The sequence below is a fragment of the Puma concolor genome, chromosome B1 (genome assembly GCF_028749965.1).
Source record: "Puma concolor isolate L17-30 chromosome B1, mPumCon1.1.hap2, whole genome shotgun sequence".
NCBI classification, from domain to species: Eukaryota; Metazoa; Chordata; class Mammalia; order Carnivora; family Felidae; genus Puma; species Puma concolor.
This window is the reverse complement of record NC_141670.1, coordinates 166111848-166125638: the sequence shown is the minus strand read 5'-3', so window position 1 is coordinate 166125638 and position 13791 is coordinate 166111848. Positions and strand designations below refer to the sequence as shown.

At 43.5% G+C, this 13791-nt stretch overlaps 1 protein-coding gene across 1 annotated transcript in view; it reads left to right on the top strand.

Moving 5' to 3' along the window:
- Positions 1-7: 7 nt before the first annotated feature.
- Positions 8-13791, top strand: part of LOC147582006 (uncharacterized) — a 76479-nt gene continuing 62695 nt past the window's right edge. Inside the window, exons 1-2 of the transcript XR_015250472.1 lie at positions 8-117; positions 8049-8154. The gene's annotated coding sequence lies outside the window, so the exon portion shown is untranslated. The remainder of the gene's footprint in view (positions 118-8048; positions 8155-13791) is intronic.

Sequence of the window (13791 nt, the reverse complement as noted above, 5' to 3'; positions counted from 1 at the left end):
CGGCGAGTGCACCCAACCCCCGCCTTTCTCCGCGGTGACGTCAGCGCCCGCTCGCCAGCGCTCCGGCTGAAACGCTGCTCTCGGAGGCTCCCACCCCCTCACGAGTCTGGACACCTGGTAGGTTCTACCTCCTCGACGTTCAGAGAACTTCTTTCATGCCAACAAGAACTGCAACTACCATCTACCGAACACTCTCCCTAGGCCAGGTGTTCACATGCACTTACAGGCGAGCCTTCCTTCCTTTTTTTTGCGGGGGAGGGGGGGGTATAATTGACATATACCATTATATTTCAGATGTAAAACCTCATGATTAGATATTTGCGTACATTGTGAAATGATCACACTAAGTCTAGTTGACGTGGCTCACTATACAGTAACCAAAACCAATTCATTTTTCCCCCTTGGGATGAAAACTTTTAAGATCTACTCTCTCGGCAACTTTCACTTAGGCAATGCAGTATTATTAACTGTAGTCACCATGCTGTACATTACACGCCCATGATTTACTTATTTTATAACTGAAGTTTGTACTTTTTGACCCCTTTCGCTCATTTCACCCATCCACATGGAATCCTTTTTACAACCTTTAGAGCGAGTACTGTCATCTTCATTTTATAGAGTAGGCAGGTGTTGTGCAAGGCCTGGGACTTTGGAGTCAAAGCCAGGTCAGCCTGGCTCCCAAGCCTTCTCTTTCTATTATTCTCTGTCCCTGTGCTCTGACTGCCTGCCACTCCCAATGGCTGACACTGACACTGACACTGAGGGAAAGCTGCCGGGTGCCTTTGTCATCTTTATCACTCACCCCAACCTCCTCATCTTTGTAAGCTGAGCATCTTCCCCTGGGATGCCCAGCACTGGGGCTCAGAGAGTGTGTTGACTTAGAAGTCAGGTTGTAAGTCAAGTAGAAGGCCCTCATCATTTCTCACTGTTTCCTACCATCCTGACTGGTCTCTAATGCCTCTGGCTCTCCACAGTCCTCACCCCTTCTCTAGCCCCTCTACCAGCCACCCCTGCCTGCTTTCTATTCTTCTTTCTTCAAGTTGAGGCAGCTCTGCCACCTGAGGCCTGGCATGGAGCCTCTCCCTAACTGGAGTCCCCACCCCATCAATCCTGTCCTGGTTCGTTCATACTCATCCTTCTCTGACTTTTCCTCAGAAAGCCTGACTTGACCCCCCATCAGACAAAAGTAGGTCTCCCTTCTCTTTCAAAGCAGGATGCCCCCTTGTTTTCTTCCATAGCGCTTATCATGAATTGTTATTATATACTTTTTAAAAAGTTTATTTATTTATTTTGAGAGAGAGAGAGTGGGGGAGAGACAGAGAGAGACAAAGAGAGAATCTCAAGCAGTCTCCTCACTTCCAGAAAGAACCTACCACGGGACTTGATCTCATGACTGTGACATCACGACTTGAGCTGAAATCGAGTCAGTCACTTAACCAGCTAAGCTACCCAGGCACCTCTGTTATTATATACTTAGTAGTGAGCTTCTTTTTTAAAAAAAAAACCTGTTTGCTCTGCCTCAGTGTAATCTTCACGAGCTACCGAAGAAGATGATATCTGTTTTGTTCATTGTTGGGTATTTAGCACCTCAGATATCGAAGGGGCTGAAAAATGGCTGTCGAGTGAATGAATGAAGGAGACTGGGTTCAAAGGCTGTCTGTCAAGATGCTGTTGTTTTGAAGGATCAGTGCTCCCTAGTAGAATTCCCCCAGACCACGTTACTCTTTGCAATTTACCAGTTTCTTTCCATTCCTTTTTTCCTTTCCAAATGGAAGGGGATATCATTCTTTTTTTTTTTTTTTTAAAGACTTTATTAAGTAATCTCTACATCCAACACAGGGCTTGAACCCACAACCCTGGGATCAAGAGTCACCTGCTCTACCAACTGAACTAGCCAGGTACCCCAAGGGCATAGCATTCTATTGTTATTTTTACATTGTGGTACCAGAAGTCAGAAATAACCCTCTGCCATTTTCTGGTCTGAAAGAAACAGCTTTCTAACTGATTTTGTTAAAAAAACAAAAAAACAAACAACAACAAAAACCCGAACAGCCTCCCAGTACACCAAAGTCTAACATCCAACAAATACCCTAGGGGCTTTTAGCATCTTGCTAAAATAATGTCCATGTCCCAATCTTCATTTCTACTCTCCATCAGAACATTCAGTTAATTGCTTTAAATAACTAGAAATTACCTATATGGAATGTGCAGGAATTATAGAAATTCCTCACTTAGTATTTGTTAGACAAATCTGGTGTGCCCACGTATTGTTTTAGACACTTTCAGACAAAAGAGAAAAGATGTGGATCCTTCCCACAAAGAATTTGTCATTTCCCGAAAAATTAGAATAAAAGAAAATAGTTTTGGCCCTAGAAGAATATAACATTGAACAGAGTCCTTTTTTAGGCTTTGCTTCAGCATCCTACAGAGCTTCAGGATCATGACCACAAAGATGATTATCGTTGGCTAATGCTGTGAAAAATGGGGCTGATTTAGAAAGTGCCAAAATGTTCACAGCAGGTTCCAGCTTGAACTCTTTCCATAGCCCTGCACTGTCCTTAGGCAAGAGAGGTGCTAGGAACATATTCAGTCACATAGCCAGGAAGTGAGAGCACCAGAATCTGAACCCCGGCTCTAGAGCCATGTGCTTTCAGAGCGATGCCACCCCACTGTCCCTCAACTCATCACACTGTGTTACAACTACTGATGTCATTCATTGCCACCTCTTGACTATGGGCTACTTGAGGGCAGGGACTGATTTTGTTCAGTAACTGGGACATTGTGTGAACTTGGGAAAAAATAAATGATTGCATTGGGGCACAGAATGAAAAAAATGAGTAATACCTGCTCCTTTATTTCAAGGGGCCCACAATTCTTTTTCTCCTTTTTTCCTTTCTTCCTTCACAAAATGGCTGCAGGGCCTTTAATTTAAATTAATTAATTAGTTAATAGGAGGAAATAAAATTTGATGACATGTGTAATCAAATTCACATAAAATGTGAGATTCCTGCAGGGCCTTTTAAACAACCTGAGAAATAGGTATTCTCATTCTGACTTTACATGCAAGAAAAATCCGGCCCAGAGAAGGTAACTAACATGGCCAGGGTCATAGCTGGGAATTGGTACATCCAGGGTTCAGACCTTTAGTGGCTTAGCTCCAGACTCATGCTCTTAACCTTTGTAATTATCTATGTCCCCAGTAGCCTCACTGGGTAGAAGAGATGCATAAACTGATACAGAACAGGAGATAGGTACAGACAGAAGCTTGGGCAGGAGCTGGTGGGGGGGGGGGGGCGGGGGAGGGACCCAGGAAGCAGACAGCAGGTGGGAGAAAGCACAATGCCATGTGGCTGGCCCTCCTGAGGGTGGGAGGGGTGGGGATAGATTTTAATGCAGATGGGACTCTAGATCAGCCCCACAGGGAGCTCCGGGCTCATTCACAACCACCTCTTCTTCCCTGCTGGGTAAAAGGGGCTGTGGCTGGCTTCCTGGTGGGGAAGTTTCCTGGTGTGTGTGTGTGTGTGTGTGTGTGTGTGTGTGTGTGTGTGTGTGTGTGTGTGTGTGTGTGTAGGGGGACTGGGGGAGGGGCATGTTGGATGACATCAGAGGCACCAGAGCAGCCCTCATCTGCCTGTCATCTTTTTTCCTGCCCCAGCCCTCCACTTGCCATCTGCCTAGTTCTGTGAGAGGCTCTGTGAATCACAAGATCCTGTGAGTCACTCATTCGTTCTCTGAGGAATAAATAACGTCAAGTCTCACAAAAGCACAGAACGGTTGGGTTTCTATGAGGTGTCACACAAAGATTGAGCACGGGTTCTGCTTCCCTTTATGAGCTGACACTCCTGTCAGGAGAGGCATGTCGCCAAGGTCTCGGCTTGAGCTTTTGGGCCATCAACCCAGAGTCCTGGCCGCGTTAGGTTCATCTGCATTTGATGTTGAGACTGCCAGACTCAGCAAGAGCAAAAGCGTCCCTGGAGATCACGATTTTCCCCAAACGGAGAAAACCTGAAATATGAAGATGAGTGCACATTGATTTGGTTGTGTCTCCAGTCTTCCTTGAGACTGGCTCATCCTTTCTTTCACTCACAAATGCTGCTAACAGACATCCTGCAAGTAAATGTAGTGCTTGAATATTCCAGAACTGCTTTCCATAGCCTATGACATGCAAAGCCCTTTGAGTGCAAAAAGCCAGAATGCTCCTGGTATAGCAGAGAGACTATGTGGTCGAGCAGAAGCCAGTAATACTTTGTGGCAGTTATGTGTGTGTGTGTGTGTGTGTGTGTGTGTATGTATATGTATATATATATATATTTTTTTTTCAAGTTTGTTTATTTTTGAGAGAGAGAGAGTGTGTGGGGGTGGGGGGGCAGAGAGAGAGGGAGACACAGAATCTGAAACAGGCTCCAGGCTCTGAGCTGTCAGCACAGAGCCTGATGCAGGGCTCAAACTCTACACGGTGAGATCATGACCTGGGCTGAAGTCTGACACTCAACCGACTGAGCCACCCAGGTGCCCCCTTTGTGGCAGATATTTTGATCTCATTCCAAGAGTGTGTTGTCATCTCTGTGTCCTGTGTCTTCCCCAAGCCTCTCCCTAGGGCATCCTCCCACCTGGCTAGAGTCAGGTGGGAGAAAAGCAATCTGATTTTATGGTGAAAAGGATTCACAACAGGGTGTTAATCCAAACACAGATTATCTCCTTGCAGGGCATGATTCTGTTCTAGAAGAGAGGCTTGAAAATCTAATTGATAAAGGTTGGGTAAGACTTACTTACAAAAATAGGCTTTATTTTTTTAGAGTAGTTGTAGATTCATAGTAAAATTGAGTAGAAAGTACAGAGATTTTCCATATCCCCCTTGCCCCAAGTCATGCATAGCGTGCACCGCCCCCCCCCCCCCTCCACCAGTGCAAGCCTCTGGTGCAGGGATCCCTCCTATGTGCTATATTTCAATGACCTCTTTATTTGTCTCTATTGTAAGATGTAAGATCCCTGAAGACAGGGACTGTCTTTCTCACCTTCACATTTATGGCTGGACAGCCATCTTGAGATATTAATTTATGTTTTGTACTCATTCAGCAGCCTCAACAAATAGTAGGTATTCTCCCTTCCTTGTTCCAAGAAAGTCACCAAGGGTGGGGGGGGGGGGCGCTTACCTTCAGGATTGTTCATGTCTTTTGTGTTACAGAAATAAAAGGAGAGTTCATAAATAAAGCATGAAACAGACATCCAGAATATTACCAGTATATAGAATTTTGTTGTAGAGAAAACCCCAGCCGAGGGAGGAAGAAGTGGATGGATCTAGAGGGAAGATTTTTGAGCTTTCTGAGAGATTGGCAGAGGAGCAGAGGTGTGCAAGTCCTGGAGTCGTGGAGACAGCATTTCACTTCCTCCTACAGCTCCGCTCTGTGGAAGGACCTCATGGCAAGAGAGCTGCTGGATGTCCTGAGGCAGGAGGCTCACTAAGCACGTAGCTTCCTAATCTGGGGCCCAGACCACTGCTTTCAAGGCACCATGAGGATTTCGACACTGAACGTTTTGACGGTGGCCAGAGGGGATCCGAGAGCCTTCTAAAATGCTCTGGAGTGTGCCAGATCCCCAGATCCCCTCTCCCGACCCCAGGAGAAGAATTACCTCCTCATCCTGTACTGACCAATTTCACAAAATTGAATATCCTGAGTGGATGAGGGCTTGGGACAAACCTAACTTTATTTGAGACACAAAGAAACATGGCTTTTTTTTGAACCTTGGTGAATACCTGCAACGTGTCCTTGGTCCTGGCAAAAGTAGGCACATGGAATATTTGGTGAGTAGAGGAATGCAGGAAGCATCTTAAAAAGTATCTATGGTATTTTAATAATACCATGGAAACAGTGTTTGTTTACCTGCCTTGAATAAAGGTTTTTCAGGGCTATTTCCTGAGCATTTAAAGCACATTCAAATGAGTTGCCTTGGAACAAAGATTCAAAAGACTTTCGTGACTGAAAGTTAGCAACAAGTTGAATTTATAACTTAATCGGTCTTGACTTGTTGGTTGCCTAAGCAACCAAGGCTGTCTACTTTACACTTTGACTCTGGAAAGATTGGCATCTCCAGTCAGAACTTGTATCAGCAAACTGCACCTCATATGATAAAGCTTGTTAGACAAAAACCCCAAATCCTACTGTGCATATTGGCATCCATTTCACAAGGTTGCCTTGTGCCTACAATGCCTGGTCCTTGCTCAGAACGAAAGGTGCTAAGCTGTTTTTTTTTCTACTCTCAATCACTTCTGGTCCTTCATCCAGGGATTACTCGAATGAATCAAATCTGGAAAGAATCCAAAAATGTTTCTTTGATCGTTTGTGTCTGCTCATTCCCCTCTTCGGTCTTCAGAGACTTCTTTCCAGGCTGCTGTAAGAGTCTGCAGACTTGGTAGAATTTTTTTGCCCTTCTAAGTATTGTAAAAGTACCTGAAATGCAGATAACAAATGGAGAAAGTAGGAACAAGCTAAACACTAAGACAGAGCCTTCAGGCAAATCTCAAAGGTGAGATATTCCATGGGTCCTCTGTCCTGGATTCTCAGCACATCATCACCATAAAGACAGAGGCTGCTATAGAGGAGAAGAAATGGAAGGGACCCAAGCATGTGTGCAATGTGGTCCTAGATTAAAGCCTAGGGTGTACAGTTTTTAACACCTACAAAATATATTTTGGGAACGATTATGGAAATTGGAATATGGCTTGGGTCATAAATGATATTAAAACTCATTAAGATGATGAATGTTGTGATGTGTTAGGCCTGCTAAGTATTTATTTGGGTTATGTCAGATGTCCTCATTTTTTTGAGTTGCATACTGAAGTATTTAGGGACGAAACATCATGATATCTGTAATTTAAAGTGAATTACTTTTTGAAAAAACCTATTTTTTTTCAAGTAAAATACTTCAGCATAAGTAATATGAGTGTAACGGAATAAAATCTGGGTGTCGTAGTTGATTGAGCGTCTGACTTCGGCTCAGGTCATGATCTCACGGTTTGTGGGTGCAAGCCCCGCGTTGGGCTCTGTGCTGACAGCACAGAGACTGCTTTGGATCCTCTGTCTCCCTGTTTTTCTGCCCCTCCCCCCTTGCACCCTCTCTCTCTCTTTCAAAAATAAAAAAACATTAAAAAAAAGTATAAAATCTGGAAGAACTGAACTGATCTGGAAGATCTCACATTACATTTTTAATTTTTTTTTAAAATGTTTATTTATTTTTGAGAGAGAGAGAGACGGAGTGTGAGTAGGGGAGGGGCAGAGAGAGGGAGACAGAATCCAAAGCAGGCTCCAGGCTCTGAGCCTGGAGCGGGGCTCGAACCCACGAACTATGTGACCATGTCCTGAGTTGAAGTCAGTCGCTCAACCAACTGAGCCACCCAGACGCCCCTCACATTAGATCTTTATTACTTGACCCAGTAAGTTGAAAGTCTGCTTTGTTACAAGTACCTGGGTAGGGAGACAGTACACGTATACTTGGTTAGGGAAAGTACAAGGCAGCTGGGGCATGATTTGCCATTTAGTAACTGTGTGATGTTGGCCAAGGTATGTTATTGCCCTGTGCCTCAGTTTTCCCAACTGTAATATAGGTATAATACTATATTAGTAAACCTACTAAATAGAGTAAATTGTGAGCTTAAATGAGTTAGATACATACAAGCCCATTAAAACAGTTACTAGCACAAAGTAATTGCTAAAGAAGTGTTAGCTATTATTATTACCATTATCGTTTTTGCTCCTGAGGAGCATGACCCTAGAAGATGCTGGGTTGGCATAAACTGCTACAATCAGCACGGTTTCTAGGGTTTTCTGGTATACTGTTCGTAGCCACGAGAGCTCAGATTCCTGGGGACCCATCTTTTGAGTTCTTCCTTTCACCACACCAAGAAAAGCCTCAACAAATGTTTTGAGGTTGGTGAACCGTGGTGAGGCCTAATAGCGTTTTTTCTCATTCTAGGCGAACTTTAAAATCATGAGCCATACCTTTTCCAATTCAGGACTGCCAGGCCAGTAGACTTTGTCTCTCTGTTACAGACATCTGACTGCGACGATTTCCATACACTCCAATAAAAAAGGACATCACAGTGCATTTCCACAATACAGTGACCTGAATTTGCTGGGAGAGCCTGTACTTCACCAGGTAAGGCTTTAACTCCCTTAGCAACCAAATCACCATCGTGCTGCAGTATATAACAGTCTCTGTAGTGGCCTGGCCTACTTGGGGCACAAGGACACAGAAGCACGTGGGTCCCCAGACATCATAACCATATGTGCATCCATCCCACAATTCATGGCTCAAGGCCGCTGCTCATAATGTTACCTGGGCGAGTAGTTCTCGATCAGGAATATTAAAACAGCTGGTATTTCCCCATAGCTAGTTTCTGTACCTACCGGAGCTTTCTATAATTTAAAATACAGCATTAACTTTTCATATTAAGCATTGAGATAAACAAATTGGATACCCTCAGCAGTAATTATGGATATATAGAATGAAAAAAATCATTGCTAGTATTATACCATATATACTTATGGTGTTGAATACAGTCTTTGTTTCTATTTTCAAACATGATGATTTATGATCTTTATATCAGGCCCCATTTTACAGCCTTAATACATACATACTGCATTATAGAAAGTGAAAGAATCTTGAATCTGGAAATAAGATGTCCCTCTCCTTCAGGTTTCTGAAGACAGCACTCATTTCTTTTACCCTTCATTGAGAAGGAGCTCATGTGATTCATAGTAATGTAGGATTTTTTAAAAACAATACCTAGGAGGTTTGAGCTGTGCATAAATAATTTAAAACAGACATCATTGGGATACTGAGCTTATATTCACATAAAAATCTATCTAGTTCTCTTCAATTTTATGAAAGTCAAAAGCAAAGTCTCCCTGAACAGAGAGACATAGATAATTATAGCACCATGGACTTGGATAGATGAAAAATGTCAGTGGGGGAATATCAAATCACGAAAGGCACAGTGAGAGTTGATGAGGCCCTCATTTTCCATCATTTAGAGAAATCACTTCTGTCTTCTTGAACACCTCATTTTCACTCATCCACTTGCACAGTCTTGGTTGTGAAACAGACATGTGTATTATATTTTTGTTTCTTATTATTGGTGGAGGTTTTCTTTTTCCTCTCTTTCTTGTCACTAGGGACAATTTGAAAAACAGGCCATTGGATAGGTAAAGCCTGTGGATTGAGACAAAAATGAGTTCTAGTGCTGGCTCTGGGTAACCTGTCTACATTTCTGTTACAGGGCAAAATATTCCACCTTCCTGGGCCTCAGTGTCATATCTTAGAAAGGAGAGCGGTAGACTAGATTAACTTTGAAGTTTCACTTTTGGCTGCAAATTTTAATCTCGTTTCAGCAATGATAACTAAGTAGCAACATGGTAGCTATAGGAGGTTATTACATATTCTGTAACACCAAATTCATAAGGTGGAAATGTAATTGAAGTTCCTTCGAGAATAGGCAGCCCATGGGACAGTACTGTTGGAGGTATAATGTTATTTCCCACTCTTTTCTATTTTTTATTTTTAAAAATTTAATCTAATTTAATTTTTTTTAATTCACATCCAAGTTAGTTAGCATATAGTGCAACAGTGATTTCAGGGGTAGATTCCTTAATGCCCCTTACCCACTTAGCCCATCCTCCCTCCCACAACCTCTCCAGTATTCTCCATATTTAAGAGTCTCTTATGTTTCGTCCTCCTCCCTGTTTTTATATTATTTTTGCTTCCCTTCTCTATGTTCATATGTTTTGTATCTTAACTTCCTCATATGAGTGAAGTCCTATGATATTTGTCTTTCTCTGACTAATTTCGCTTAGCATAACACCCTCTAGTTCCATGGCAAATGGCAAGATCTCATTCTTTTTGATTGCTGCGTAATACTCCATTGTATATATATACCACATCTTCTTTATCCATTCATCCATCGATGGACATTTGGGCTCTTTCCATACTTTGGCTATTGTTGATAGTGCTGCTATAAACATTGGGGTGCATGTGTCCCTTCAAAACAGCATACTTGTATCCCTTAGATAAATACCTAGTAGTGCAACTACTGGGTCTTAGGGTAGTTCTATTTTTAATTTTTTGAGGCACCTCCATACTGTTTTCTAGAGTGGCTGCACCAGTTTGCATTTTCACCAGCAGTGCAAAAAGTTTCCTCACCCTGTGCATCCTCACCAGCATCTGTTGTGGCTTGAGTTGTGAAGGCCACCTGTCACACTCTGACAGGTGTGAGGTGGTATCTCATTGTGGTTTTGATTTGTATTTCCCTGATAATGAGTGATGTTGAGCATTTTTTCACATGTTGGTTGGCCATCTTGATGTCTTCTTTGGAGAAGTCTTTTGTCCATTTCTTCACTGGATTATTTGTTTTTTGGGTGTTGAACTTGATAAGTTCTTTATGGATTTTGGATACTAACCCTTTATCTGATATGTCATTTGCAAATATCTTCTCCCATTCTGTCAGTTGCCTTTCAGTTTTGCTGATTGTTTCCTTAGCTGTGCAGAAGCTTTTATCTTGATGAGGTCCGAATAGTTCATTTTTGCTTTTGTTTCCCTTGCCTCTGGAGAGGTGTTGAGTAAGAAGTTGCTGAGGCCAACATCAAAGAGGTTTGTGCCTGCTTTCTTCTCAAGGATTCTGATGGCTTCCTGTCTTACATTTAGGTCTTTCATCCATTTTGAGTTTATTTTTGTGTATGCTGTAAGAAAGTGGTCCAGGTTCATTCTTCTGCATGTCGCTGTCCAGTTTTCCCAGCACCACTTGCTGAAGAGACTGTCTTTATTCCATTGGATAGTCTTTCCTGCTCTGTCAAGATTAGTTGGCCATACGTTTATGGGCCCATTTCTGGGTTCTCTATTCTGTTCCATTGATCTGAGGGTCTGCTTTTGTGCCAGTACCATACTATCTTGATGATTACAGCTTTGTAATACGGCTTGAAGTCCGTGTTATTTCCCGCTCTTAATGTTTCCTTTCATTGGAAGGGATAGCCATCATGTGACACTCCTGGCATCTCTCTGCACTATCAGTCACTCTTCCCTTGGGGAGATGCAGTGACTTGTCTAGCTAGTGGGTTTAGAAGGAGAATCTGGGTAGAGTAGCCAGCCCTCCCCTCTGCAGTCCTCTTGGGAGCTGGTGGACCTACAGAAAAGGTGTATCCTGCTCTATTCCTTCATGCCAAAGGTTTAAAGGGCCAGGGCCCTGCCCTGGGAGGTCTGAGGTCATCCATGGGTCAGTCTGTCTAATTCGGGGAGTTAGTATTAGGAAAACATTTGGCTCTTAAATCCAAACCACACATTCCGCAATATCAGCTTTCTTAGCAGTAAACATGATATTTCGATTTTCTTGTCTTTTTTTTTTTTTGCCTGTTTCTCAAGTAGTTCAGAAATTAGATGAGGTACTATTTTGGGGGTTCCCTGAAGTCACAACGAGCAGTACTAGATTGTAATAACAAATGATGTTGGCTATGAACTTTCCATCTAGATTCATATAGGTCTTCTCCCAGCTTCGATTGTCTCTGGTAAGGCCTCGACAACATCGTTGCAAATTCTGGCCTTCAGAATGCCAGAGATTATTATCTTCATTAGCAATTACACAGCTGCATGGTCCTTGTGGTTCTAAAATGGAAGCCAAATGTTGAAGCCACCACCATGTGCCTAAAATATATTACATCCAACTTATTGGAGAGCAGAGTCAAGATGGGAAGAAAGAGGTTCTTATTACATGATTGAGGATGTTGGGTGAAATTCAAATAACCAGTCTACCCTTATTATAATTTGTTTTCCCCATAAATCCAGAAAGAAGGAGTTGAAGTCACAGGAGCTATGGATTTTAATAAATATTTGAGGGCCTAGTAAAGTACCCAGACTTCTGTAGGTCACAGGGGACACAGCTGTGAACTGAAGAGAACAAACATCCATATGCTCAAGGAGTTCGTATTTTAGTGGGAGGAGGCACACCATAACCAAAATAAATAAGTAAATTATGTAAATAAATACATCGGTATAGTAGTACAATGTAGTGGCCCAGTGTCTGAAATCAAACAGCCTGGGGTCAAGGGTCCATCACTTACAAACTGTATGACCTCTGGGAAAGTTCTTAACCTCTCTGTGCCTCAGTTTCCTCATCAGCAAAATGGGGTTAATAAAACTTGAAAAAAAGCAAGACAGGAAAGCAGAAGAGAGCAGGTGAGGGAACCATGCAGTGGCATGGCCTCAATGGGTACAGCCTGGCCCATGGGGAGTTCCGGAGGGGGAACTGCACGTACAGAGTGTGTCCCCCACTTTGGGACAAGTGGGCTGGACTTTGGTGTCCTTGTGTCAGTGAGTCATTGGCAGCGGGCCGCCAGGTGAGGTGGTGGCTTCGTCCCTTTGGGCTGTTCTATCAAAACCACCCACTGGGTAGCTTGTAAACACTAGAAACCTGTCATAGTTCTGGAGGCTAGAAGTCCAAGATCAGGGTGCCAGCGTGGTCAGGTGAGGGCCCTCTTCTGGGATGCAGACTCCTCATTGTATCTTCACATGGTGAAAGGGGGCAGGGAAGTCTGTGTGTTCTCTTCTAAAGCGCTAATCCTATTCATGATGCCTCCACCCTCATGACCTAATTCCCTCCCAAGGGCCCCACTTACTAATGCCATTGCACTGAAGGTTAGAATTTCAACATATGAATTTGGCAGGGACATAAACATTCAAACCATAGTAGGTGACTCCCATTGGCCAAGGGCAGTTCCCAGGACAACGAGCTGCCATGAGCTATTCAAAGCAGCTGGAAGGTGGTGCACCAGCCTAGGGAAGGGCATCTAGGCAGGACTCAGAAATGTCACTACAGGAGGGTAATAGGAGATGAAATCACTTTTTCTAGGGGACTTGAAGGTCTTTTGTATCGCAGTTCTCAAAGATTGGAACCTGAATGCAGTAAGAGTCCCTCTGTCTCCACTCCAGGAACCAAATCCAGGCATTGTGAGGCTACATACAGTCTTTCCACTTCTATTTTCTTTAGAAGTTTATTTATTTATGTCATGTCCACCCCCAACGTGGGGCTCGAACTCACACGCTGAGATGAAGAGTCAAATGTTCTTCTGACTGAGCCATCCAGGTGCCCCTCTTTTCCCTCTTTTCACTTCTATCCTTATGCTTCTGAAAAACTGCACAGTGAAGGCAGCATTGTGCTTCTACAGATTTTTGGTTCTGACTTTTGATAGGCCCTTGATACTGCTTTAGAAAACTATGCCGTAACTCCCTGGTTCACCCTGGCTGTGGGTTCAGGACTAGTATGGGCTAATGAGAGGACGAGAGATTCCCCATCAGGTGGAGGCTCTCACTTGCACGAGCCTTTTCTCCAGATGGGGTGCCGAGTGCAAACACCAGCACTCCAGGAGGCCTTGGAAATGATCCTCTCCTTTTTCAGATAAGCCAGGGAGAGGATGTAGGAGTCAGCCTGAGACCCCTCCCTGCTTCATGGGCTTTTCTGGGAGGAGCAGAAGCCTGTGGTGGGACCCTGTTTCCAGGCAGATGCCGAGAACTTCATCGGAGATAAGCTATCTCAGTCCTCTGTTGGAGGGAATCCTAATGCTGCTGACTTCTCATAGGTAGAGCGGTGAGCTGAGGACACCCCAGACCCAAGAAAATCTCCTTGAAGCCCTCTTTGGAAGAAAAGTGAATCAGATGGTTAAAATATGTGTTGGAGGGGTCTTCTAGGAGGATTTCTACAGACTAGTTATGGGCTTGCAAAAGAATCACTGTCTACCGAGTCTCAGTGGA